The sequence below is a fragment of the Bidens hawaiensis genome, unplaced genomic scaffold, assembly GCF_021521415.1.
Source record: "Bidens hawaiensis isolate Kalapana, Puna unplaced genomic scaffold, B.hawaiensis_p1.1 tig00008152_1, whole genome shotgun sequence".
Taxonomy (NCBI): domain Eukaryota; kingdom Viridiplantae; phylum Streptophyta; class Magnoliopsida; order Asterales; family Asteraceae; genus Bidens; species Bidens hawaiensis.
The window spans coordinates 554,741-567,831 of NW_027491581.1; positions in this window are offsets into that span (position 1 = coordinate 554,741).

Sequence of the window (13,091 nt, forward strand, 5' to 3'; positions counted from 1 at the left end):
AGCTACCATGACATACAATGACTGTTCTAAAGCCTTTTAAGCCTAATAACTTCACTAGTTAAGCACACAGAATCAGTATATCTATCATTTTCCAAGGTTGGATCAATTTTCTGTTAAACATAGCAAACGAACTTCTTACGAAGTAGTAGACTTGAAAAATAATTTCATTTCCCTTAAAGAAAAATTTAACTTCTATCGCCCCGACCAAATCAAAGTCTTCAGGTCAACGGCTATCCCGAAGATCCAATGGATCAGCTGGACCGATCACATACTAGTATGTGTCCTTCTAACTAAGTATGATCGACTAATTTTAAGCGAAAGAATGAAAACTCATCATAAACCGCCCCGGTCACTTTTAGTCGTCTGGTTAATGGCTATCCTCATATTCTACAAGTAGAAATGAGGACCAAACATATCCTAAGACATGTCCATCAAACTGAGGTAACCGACATTGTTCTAAGCGATTTCGACGTTTTTTTTTTTAATATGCACAAAAAGCATGGTTACTCGGGATTGATCATCCCATTCAACTCAACAAGGTTTTGAAATCTTGATTTGTCAAACGCTTTAGTATATAAATCAGCGAAATTATCAAGCGTATCCACCTTTTCAAGCACAATCAGTTTCTTCTCAGCACAATCCCGTATAAAATGATGACGTATGTCAATATGTTTAGTTTTACTATGTTTTACCGGATTATTAGTTACTGAGATCGCAGCAGTGTTATCAATATAAATTGGAGTAAATGAGAAATTCAGACCATAGTCGCGTAACTGTTGTTGAATCCACAGAACCTGGGAGCAGCAGTTGGATGCTGCCATGTATTCTGCCTCACATGTTGAAATGGCGACTGAAGTCTGCTTCTTGCATTGCCACGACACCAATCTGCCACCAAGAAACTGACATCCTCCAGTTGTTGACTTCCGACTCTGATTGCACCCTCCATAATCAGAATCTGTGTAAGCGACCAACTCCAAGTCTCCTCCTTTTGCGTACCACAACCCCAGCTTCGGTTTGCCTTTGAGATACCGCAAGATCCTCTTCACACCCTTCATGTGAGATTCCTTTGGGTTTGCCTGAAAACGAGCACAAAGACAAACTGCAAACATAATATCAGGCCTAGAAGCAGTTAAGTACATTAAAGAACCTATAATAGCCCGATACTGAGTTGGGTCCACATCTGCGTCATTGTCAGAATCAGCACCCAATTTATGGTTGACGCAGATTGGAGTATCGAATGGAGTGCTGTCCTCCATCTTGAAGCGTTTGAGCACATCATGGACATACTTGGTCTGATGAATGAACATCCCATCCTTCTTCTGATCAACCTGCAATCCTAAAAGAAAGTTAGTTCACCCATAGCACTCATTTCAAACCTTTTCTTCATGACGGCCTCAAACTCCTGACACATGGAGACTTTTGATGCAGCAAAGATAATGTCATCCACGTAGACTTGCACCAGTAGGAAGTCGCTTCCTTCTCTCTTGAAGAACAGTGTGCTATCTATCTTTCCTCTTTCAAACCCATTTTCAAGCAAGTAATCTGATAAAGTTAAGTACCAGGCACGAGGTGCCTGATGTAGTCCATACAACGCCTTGCTTAACTTGTACACGTGGTCTGGAAAGTCTGGGTCAGGAAAACCCGGAGGTTGCTCAACATACACAATCTCATCAACTTTCCCATTTAGAAACGCACTTTTCACATCCAACTGAAATACCTTCATCTTCTTATAAGCAGCAAATGCCAAAAACAATCTAATGGCTTCCAATCTTGCCACAGGAGCGAACACTTCATTATAATCAATCCCCTCTTGTTGATTAAAACCTTTAACGACTAGCCTCGCCTTGTTTCTTATAATAATCCCTTTTTCATCTCTCTTGCACTTAAAAACCCATTTTGTGCCTATCGCATGCACATTCTTTGGTTTTTCAACCAAAGTCCAAACTTCCATTTTCTTGAATTGAGCCAGCTCTTCTTGCATGGCCTCGACCCACGAGCTGTCTTTTAGAGCCATTTGGTAATTCTTTGGTTCAATCTGGCTGATAAAGCAGGTGTACAAGCATTCGTTGATTATGCCTGTCTCCTTAATGCTTGTGTAAACACAGGTGTGCTCATTCAAGCTACGTTTTGTTTGTACACCGGAGGACACATCACCAATCACATTCTCCAAAGGGTGATCTTTATGAATTCTCGTGGTCGGAACAGAACCGACATGCAAATTGTCTTCCAAGTTAGAAGAGAGCTCGTCAATGGTTGTTTCTTGCTGAGAGTGAAACGGATTGAAAAATTCTTCTTCAGGAGAGGCAGCAGGGGTATCGATAGCATTTGATGAGGAAGGTTGACATTTATCAAACAGCTGTCTTTGCACTAGATTTTCTTCTTCATCAAGGATCATCTTCGTAGCAACTCTCTCTTCTTCTTCTGCACTATCCAAATACGGTATGTTAAAAGACTTAAAAAGTCTATCATAGTCGAAAAACTCAGCAGGTCCGTTGCTTGGTTTTGGCGGTTTGTAACTTGTGATATCGGTGTTACACACCACCTCAACCTTGCTGGTTGATGTATTAAAGACACGTCTGTTGGGAGTCCCAACAACATAACCGACTAAGATTCCTTCATCGGCTACTTCACCAAATTTAGAATTTGTCTTTAAAATCGAACAAGGGGACCCGAATGGTTCAAGACCACTCAAGTTGGGCTTCCTCCCATGCATAAGCTCATAACACGTTTTATTAAGTCTTTTAACACACAAGACTCTATTCAGGATATAACAGGCTGTAGCAACAGCTTCAGCCCAAAACACCACAGGAAGCTTCGAATCAGCCAGCATTGTTCTGGCTCCTTCAATTAACGTTCTGTTCTTCCTTTCAGCCAATCCATTCTGTTGCGGTGTATACGGAGCGCTGTATTGGTGTTCAATCCCTTTCTGAAGGCAGAAGATCTCCATCTCAAAATTTTTGAACTCAGTTCCATTGTCACTCCTGATGAACTTAACCCTTTTATCCATAACGTTCTCAACTTTGGTAATCAAATTCTTCACCATCTGAGCCGTTTCATCTTTTGATTTCAGGAAATATACCCACGAATATCGTGAGTAATCATCAGTGATCACCAAGCAATAAGAAGTACCTCCTAGACTTTTTGCATTCACGGGACCGAAGAGATCCATGTGAAGCAATTCTAGAGTATTGACAATAGAATTGACCTTCTTGGTGTGATGGGATTTCTTGTGCTGCTTTCCCTTCTTGCACGCTAGACATTTGTCTTCAAAGTTGAAACTTTTCAAGGGAACGCCCAGCACAAGTCCATTCTTGACAATGTGGTTCATCTTCCGAAGATTAATGTGCCCCATTCTCCTATGCCACAATTCGGACTCCGATTCGCTCGCTTTTGTCATAAGGCATGATTCTACCGTGGCCATTTCAGTCGACCTCATATCCATAATATACTTATTCCTCTCACGTGGAGCCTTCATCACAATCCACTCCTCTGGTATCTGAAAACCAGGATGTAACACAATCGCCTCATTCTTTGTAAAATGTACGGTGTACTCCTTATCACAGATCTGCGACACACTCAGCAGATTGTGCTTCAATTCTTCGACAAAGTTTACTTTTTCTAGAGTCATCTTTCCATTAGACACCGTTCCCATTCCTGTAATCTTGCCTCCACTTTCTCCAGCAAAGCTCACTCTCCCTCCTTGAACAGGTTTCAAATCGTGTAACAAGTTTTTGTTACCCGTCATGTGTCGGGAACAGCCGCTATCCACAACCCATAGGTTGTTTGCAGCCCTGTTCAACTGTTCCTGCACGATAAAAGCAAAAGATTAGAATCTAGGGACCCAAGACCAATTGGTCTTGGATCTATACATCCCGAACCTTGGCTTTCCAAAGTTAGTCTCTGTATAATTCCTGTAAGTCCTATTAGTATACCTCCTTGTAGATTGATTGTGAGGCCTTCCAAACCTTTGTGAATTAAAAGAATTATAGCTTGTGGTTTGGTTATTAGCAGTGTAAAACTGAGATTGGTTTCTTTGAAAACCTGAATTAGTCACATTTCTGAATTTTGAATGGTTTTCATTTTTACCAGTATTATAATTACCATTAGACTTATTCTCAGTTTTAGTAGGCCTCACACCTCTGAATCTCTGCTTCAGAGGGCAATCTGCAACTAGGTGCCCTAATTGATTACACCTAAAACAACACCTATGTTCAACCTTTTTATCAACAGGTGTTTTAGATGTCGAGGCATTATTACCGCCCGTTTGTCTCACATAAGTTGGGACATGCGGGTTTAGCGGAGAACTCTTTTTAGTTGTTTTATCTTTCTCTCCACTATCTGGCAATACTGCCTCCTCTTTTGCCTTACCAGGCTCGGATGACTTATCCGAACTTGATGAGACTGGACTCGGATCAGAAATTTTAACACTTGAAACAGGCGAACTTGTTTCGCCTCTACTAACATCTGGTTCTTTACTAGTTACTTTAATTGGAACTGTCTGAACAACCTCAAAGTCAACAGATTTCTGAACACTAGGATTAAAAGTGTAATTGTGATTATAAGGTGGTGGAACCTCATGATAACCAATTCCTCCCCTCTTAACAGAGGAACCTTGATCACTAACAAGGTGATCAAGAATAGCAGAGGAATTTCTGAACTGCTCAAGTTTTATATTCAGTTCCACCACTTTCACCTGGTGATCAGCAATCTGTTTTTCTCTTTCAGCTATTAGCTTGGTTTTTTCTTCCAAAACTTCATAGCTTAGATCAATCACTTGTATTTTTTCAGCAAGTTTTGCTTTTAGACTTTTAATATCCTTTTCACAAGCTTTTATTTTAACTTTATAGCTATTTTCTCTTGCTTTAGTAAAGTGATGATCTTCTTTTAAAGTTTTAAACTCAGCATCCAAACCAACATACTGATCAGTTATAGTTGCTAATTGCTCAGACAAGTTTTCACATTTAGAACAAGTAGGTTTAGAACATACCTCGGAGAGCTGGTCTTTAACATCTGCCATGAGAGCTTTTTCTTCTCCGGTAACCTTCTCATTTCCTTCAGTTTCAACCTTCGCCAAATTGGCCTGTTCGAAAGTTTCTTCAGAATGCAGGTTCCAGTTGCATTCACCATCTTCTCTGGAAATCATGGCACTATAATCTTTAGAACCCCCATTATGCTGTGTAGACTTGCCTTGACCACGTTCTACACGCTCATTTCTGCACTCCTTAGCAAAGTGGCCGTTTTGCTGACAGTTGTAGCATCTTACCTTCGTCTTGTCAAACCCTGGCCTTCCACCGACAAACTTTCTTCCGGTCTTTTTCATAAACCGTTTCACTCTTCTCACGATCATAGCCATCTGCCATTGCAGATCCATTTCTTCCAGATCATCAGCATCAATCTGGTCATAGTCTTCATCCAACATAGCTGGATCAACAATCTTCCCCTGAATGTAGTTCTCATAGGAAGCAATAAAAGAAGCATAGAGAGCAAACTGCTCTTCAGCAGATTTGACACTCATAGGCATCTTAGAGTAGTTGTTGCTAGGAATACTTGGAGAGCAACTACTCTTGCTTGCTTGCGGTTTAGAAGCACTAGATCCACCTGCTACAAAGCAAATATCACCATTCGTGTTGACTGACACATGCCCCTCATGTGATGAGTTGGCACCCGACTCTCCCTTCGAGTAGTAGGCAGCTGATTCAGTCTTCGAACCTGAACTAGAGTTGACTTTAGCACCATACATACCTGGATCTTGAACCTGATCCGTAGGTGTCTCCTTTCTAACCATGTTAAGCTCAAAGGTTCGGAGCTTGTTGATTGCCGTTTCCAGATCATATTGGGGAAAGTCTTTGTCTTCCCTCATCAGCACCGTGTACATCTCCCATTTTGGTGGGAGAGCATCAAGAAGCTTCTCAACTATCTCTTCCTCTCGGTAAGAAATTGAATAGTTGCTCAGTTCAGTCATCAGATGATAATATCGGGTGATGATATCATCTAGAGATTCATTCTTCAAATACTTGAAGACTGAGAACTGGGTTTTGAGCAATTTGATCTTCGAAGCACGGATTCCCACATTTCCTTCAAACCGGTTCTCAAGAGCTTCCTAAAGCTCTCTTGCTGTCTTGTACTTTCTAAACGTATGAAGAATCTCTTGTGGAAGAGCCATAGTGATAGCAGCATGAGCCTTGCTCTCGGCCTCATACATCTTTTTCTTTTCATCTTCCATTTTGCTGTACTTCTTGATCTGATCACGACCTTCATACTCCATAGTTGGTGGAATATAACCATCCTGGATGCATACCCACATCTTCGCATCCTGGTACTTGACATATTGTTCGAACCGATCCTTCCATGCAACGAAATCGGTTCCCTTCAGCAACTTTGGGGTCTTAGTAGCTGAGCCTGCTTCTACTTCTATCTTTACTAACTCAGAGATGTTAATTGATGACATCTTTCTCGAAAACTAAGAAACCCGAAAAAATCAAAAAAAAAATTTCTTCTGAAAAGTACTGTAGGCGAAGTTACGGATAACTTCGCTTAGACTTAACTTCGCTGGATCTTTCTTAAATTCTTCTGAAAAGTACTGTAGGCGAAGTTACGGATAACTTCGCTTAGACTTAACTTCGCTGGATCTTTCTTAAATTCGCGTGACTTGGCGAAGTTGAGTGTAACTTCGCTTAGGGTAAGCGAACTTAGGAAGTAGGCGAGGTTGTAGAGAACTTCGCTTGAGTTAGGCGAACTTGAGAAGGTAGGCGAAGTTGTGGATAACTTCGCTTAACCTTATATCTTCGCCGAAACCCTACGAACAGTGACGGCAACTTCGCCTGATGAACACGAAGTTTCTGCAGATCTGATTTCTGGGCTTTTCGAGGTTTTTGACGGTGTAAAGGGTTGAATACGATAGTAGGAGGTAAGAATGACATAAAAACACAGAAAACACGTCCCGCGAATAGTCGAAACGGGACGATTTCTACACCCGCGTGAATATCCCGAACCACACAATCGTGCCGAAGCTCTGATACCAATTGTAGGTTCCCTGGATGGATCTGCACGGGATATCTTGATCTACGTAGGTGCGGAATCCATGCGTAGGTCGTTACGAGCGTAGAAGACACGAATAGATCAAACACGATACGATAAAGAAACACGTTATATTATAACCAAAACACGTGATACAATATCACTATTATAGACACGAACTCTCGTCCTCACGTTACAGCTCTCGTAACTTCGATAATGATCACACGAACCCCTTTTCTAAGCTAAGCCGTAACCTATATAAATACACGATAACTTCGCCTGGCATGTTCAGGCGAAGTTGTCCATAACTTCGCTTGACTAACAAGTTCGCCTAAACAGCGAACTTGTTAGTAACTTCGCTTAAGACATATAAAACATAATTAATCATTACAGACTCGATTACAGACACTAGACTATGAACTACTGACATTATGCACCAACAAAACCCTTGTCCCGATGAACTTTACCTTATGAATCTTACCCGGCATAGTAAGATGCAATACCTTAACGTGTTTTACGCTTAAAAACACACAACTTAAAATACGAATATCTTTAAAAGAATTAAATAAAGAATAAATAAAAATAAAAATAGAATCTTTTTGGTATTTTCGTTTTCATTTTACAAAACAAAATAAAAACTAGTCTACGAAAGCAGTACATATTTTTGTGAGTTTAAGCAGAGATTATGTAACATCCCGTTTTCTCGTTTCGGTTGATAAAATAAAAGATGAGTTATTAAGAGTCAGGCTTGTGTTGGGTTAAGTAATATGGGTAATGGACTTGGGTTAATAAGGAAAGAAGGAAAAGACCATGGCTTAAGCCCATGATTCATGATATAATTACCATTAATTATATCATTCTTATCTATTTCATACACCACCCAAAACACACACCTAAGTTCTTTCTCTCTTTCTCTAAACTGAAACCAAGAAGAAGAATCGATCCCGACCCGAGGTAATGATAGTATGATGTTGTATGGACCCAAACCCGCTAGATTTAGCGCGAAACGACGAGCCGACACCCTAAACCGTTAAAGTCACGAGATCCCGATGGAATCGGGTATAAAACGATCAAAAGATGAGCTTAGGGGTCACCCTAGCTTAGATCTGGATCGAACGGGATGAAAAATGGTAGAAACCGAGTGAAATCTCGTTTTTCGGCGATGACGGCGCCGGAAAAGCGGCGTACGAGGAAGGAATGTCAAAGAATGTTTCTGACATTCTCTGAGCTAACCCTAATTCTCTAACGGAGAAATAATGAATTGACAACAACTCGTTATGTCAATTTGTTAATGAAGAATAACGAACTAGCTTCATTCATTAAGCAATTCGTTATGTCAATTCGTTAATGAAGAATAACGAACTAGCTTCATTCGTTAAGCAATTCGTTATGTCAACACGTTAAGGAAATAATGACGAACTAACCCTAATTCGTTAAGGCCATTCGTTAAGTAAGGGACGAATGAACCTAATTCGTTACAGAGTTCATTCGTTAGCCAGACCAAACGAATAAGTCCATTCGCTATGAAGATCAGTTCGTTATAAGGGCCAATTCGTTACAAGGGTCCATTCGTTAAGAAATAACGAAGGAGCCTCCTTCGTTAACGAACTAAAGTTTGAAAGAATGACAAAAAGGTCCCTAGACTTAAGATAAAATGGATTAATTACAAAGAAGTCATCGAACTTTATGAGTTAGCAAATAAAATAATAATTAAGAATTCTAATGAAAAATGTGTTAAGACAGTTAATGGAAATAAAATTTTTCCAAGCTGACCTGGCAGCTTGACCCCAGCCAGGGGCTCTGCCCCTTGGACCTTGCTAGGGGCTCCCGCCCATAGAACCCCGCTGCTAGGGGCGCTACCCCCGGACCCCAGTTTGTTGAGGGTTATAATTAGACTAGAAACGCGATATGGGCAGTGATAGTTAATTAATACGTGTAATTGTTATACAGTTAGTCGCGCACAACTAAAGAAAGGAATAACCATTAACGGTGAACGTAACCGAGTTCAAGTGAGTTTCTAGCCCCACTTCCTTGTTATGTTTTCGGGGTTGTGTGCTTACTCAATGTGATTAGTTAATACTGTGAGAGCCTTATCGATCTCAGATCTAAAGCTTAATAACCTATTAACGGATCTAGTTGATATGTATATATTATTGTTAGTTGTATATATGTGTAGATATATTATAGAATAGATTAATTAGGTGAAGCTTTGATTGAGAGAACAATTGGACAAGGGGTTCAATAAATAAACTCAAAACTTTTTAATTAAGCAGTGGACGAACCCACTATATATAGAAGACATGTCTAGTTCGTTACACATTATGTAATGAAATAGACTCCTGCTTCGTTACATTACATTTAATAATAAACAATAACGAACCGCCTCCTGATTCGTTAAACATCCTTAACGAATCAGGAGGAAACTTAACTTAATGTCTAGTTCGTTAAACATCCTTAACGAACTAGACTGTTCCACTAACGAACTAGCTTAATATAATATAAATAACTTTTGCATTAATAAATGATAACTACAAAATGATAATTACAAAGACTCGAGACGCAAAACCGTGTACTAACAGACACCCCCTCGTCTTGAGCTCTTTGTCTTTAAATTACTTGAAGCGTTTAGTCTGCCAATCTCTACAGCTGTGAATACCATGATCATGACACACACGAACAACGCGTTGAAATTGCATTGCTCAGTCATAGTCTTCACGGCGCTCAAATAATATCTTATTATTGAATAGCACGTCATTGTCGGTCTCTGTCAAGTTCACGAGCCACATCGGATCAATGATCTTTATCAGCTCGGTCTTTAAGCCTTTACCAAATATAATAACGGCCTCACCAGTTCGGTTGTCGTAGTACCAGCGGTTGAAAGATAAATACATTTGTTGATTCAGCGTCTTCACCGGCACACGCTTCATTGTTTTTGGCGGCTTTACCTTAAGAACCAATTTCCTCCAACCCGTCCTTGGATCAATCTCATCGATACGCTTGAGAGTTGGAACCTGTGGCTTGAAAAACTTGAACCCATGGTTAACCTCGAACATCAGATGTTGATGAAACCAATCTGCATGTTAAATTCCCCCACGGTTCATGAATGGTCGACATGCGAGGGTACGAACATCCCAACGCGGTAATGAGAGAACATCAGTAATCTTTTCATAATATTGGATGCATTTCTTAGCCACGAAATAATATCACCTTGAACTTTAGATAAAGCTTTGAAGGATGTCATCTGATTTGCTTGAGCACGAGCGACAGCTTCAACAGTCTGCTCTTTATCCACATAACGATATGACTCAATAATCTTACGAGATTTCTTGTCATGATAACCAAACCATATCTGAATATCAGCAACCGTCGGATCTCGTATCGAATCAAATCTTGTATCAACTACGCTTTTGCCCTTTGACACCTTCTCCAGACGATCTTCTGCTGCTTTGACTGTTTCCTCAGTAAATATAGGAGCACCCTGATCAACATTAGTGTGTTGAAATAAATTAGGGTATTCCTCAGCAGTCATGTCCTGAATCTCCACCTCCTCATCCTCATAAATAAAGGACGTGTTCATCTCAATAGCAGGATCATTTAAGATCTCTTCATCGTTCTCAACCTCCACATCGTCCTCAGCCTCTAACACGGTTAACTCATCATCGTTTAGACCAAGAAGTATGGAAATCTGCTCTCGTGTTAGGGACTTCTCAACAAACTGTCCCGCTTCAATCTCATCTGCATTAACTATACTTCTAACCACCCCCGTTCCATTAACAAATATGACAGTGTTAGCCTTGATTATTTCAATGGGTTTAACAACTATAGAATCATGATAAACTATCAACTGCTTCCCCGAATCACCAATTGCACTTGTCCCTGCACCAGAGGACGAGCCGTGAGTTTTTTTTGGCTCACTTCCTTCAGCACCCGAAGCATCTGGATCTTCATCATCGTTCTTGAGCTTCTTAAGTGCGTCATCCTTGCATGTCAACTGCAATACAAGATCCTCTTGCTCTTTGATTTTCACCCCCTGAGACTTAACAATCTCACGAAGATCTTTCGTTTCTTTCTGGCAATAGGAGATGTAGCCCATCAGTTTTTGTTGGTTGTCCATCATACGTTCTTGAGTCATTCGGTCAGCAGACATTTGGTTTTCATACAAATGAAGTAAACTCATGACCATATTCATCTACTGATCATGTGACATAGCAAGAAACGATGCCGGGATTGGTTGAACAGGACCTTGAGGTCGTTTAAGCCTAAAAAATGAAAAGTCCATCGGTTGGGGAGGCATCATCGTTGGTGTTGGAGAAACCACCGATGTAGCAGTTGTAGGTCTTGGTAATGTTGATAAGACAGATTGAGGAATCATACCAAGCCTAGGATCCGCCGTTAGCGTGGTCGTCAACGTAAGTTCCGGGGTGCTAGTAGTAAGCGGCACCGCCGGGCGTTGAAGAATGGAGGACCTTGGAGGTTGAACTCCAAATGAGATTCTAGAACCAGCCGACACACATCGCTTAGTCGATCCTTCACCAGCTAACTCTTTCCCTTTCCTTTTGTGTTGAGCAACTATAGCAGCAGCTAAAGCAGCCTCAACCGCAACTTGTTGTTGAGCTTGAGCGTCACCATCACCACCATTATCCCCATTACCACCATCATCATTATCATCACCCTCGTTCCCACCTGCTCCTTCCTCACGCTCAGAATCCAAGTCATCGTGGATCCAACGATCATCGGGAGGACATACATAGTTTGGATTCACCAGATGACCAATCAAACGTTTGGTCTGTGGCGTCTCTTTCCTATAAATCTTCATTCTACGTACAGTGTCAGCAGACATATGCTCAAGCGGTATCACATCATCCACTAAAGCTTGATCAATAACCAAATTTGGAATCAAATCTTGAATGATCAACTAAAGAAATCGAGGATACATCAGGTACTTCTTACGTTGAATCACCGTAAGGCATTTTTCCTTAAGGTGATAGAAAATCAGCTCCGAGAAGAAGAATGGCTTGTTTAGTATCAAAGCGACAAATTCCGATTGTAACATAATCCGACATTCATCGAATCCACCTTTACGTCCTCCTAGGCAATGGATTAACACGTGCAAGAAATACTTGTAAGTGGGACATAATCCATTCTTGTTATACATAGAAGCTTTAAGGCCACCACCATAGAATACTCGACGAAATAAACCCCTGATCAATCCATTGTCAAACTCACTGTCACACCCCGACCAAAGGCGGCGGAACATGCCAGGGTGCAACATGATTGGACAAATACACAAGACACTATTAAAGTGACAATATTTAATCAACTCATTAATTTCATTCAATCACCAAAGTAACACATATTTTTCATACAAATAACATCAAAACATAAGAAATAGATATTGTTCATTTTTCTAATAACCTAGCGGTATCAAAATAGAATGACGTCTTCAAACTCCAACTCAAGTAATAATCAAACCTGTAACATGCATAAAATAACATTTGTCAACACGTATGTTGGTGAGCAATTTCATAGTTTTGAGTATATATAATATGAGTGAAATCCACAAACGTATATGAGACTATAAATAAAAGCATCAATCATGGTATATTAAACATATGTAAATGAGGATCCTTTCTAATCGGTAAGAATACCGACATACTTGGATAATGAAGCCCTATTCTACTAGCACAAGGCTAAGTAGTTAGGGGAGCGTATGATCATACTTAATGAGGCTCAACAACAACATAAAAATAAACACTCGCGCACGTAAAGCATATGAGACATATAACACACAATAGAGAAAGTATTTTAGCATCATATACCCTAAAGTTTGTGGTTTGAGAAATGAGTATAATATAAATCATTTTTGTTTGAATAAGTATGCATGTTACCCCTAAAAGATAAAAGTGAAAACGAGGGATGAAATGTACTCACGTTAACTAAGTAACTTGAAAGATTGATTCGTGAATAATCGGAGATCGGTTTAACGAGCAAGACCTAGATTAAACGGGTCTTAAGTTAGTAGGTAGTCTTGGAAGGGTTTAAAATAAAATATGACAAGTAAAGTAAATAAATGA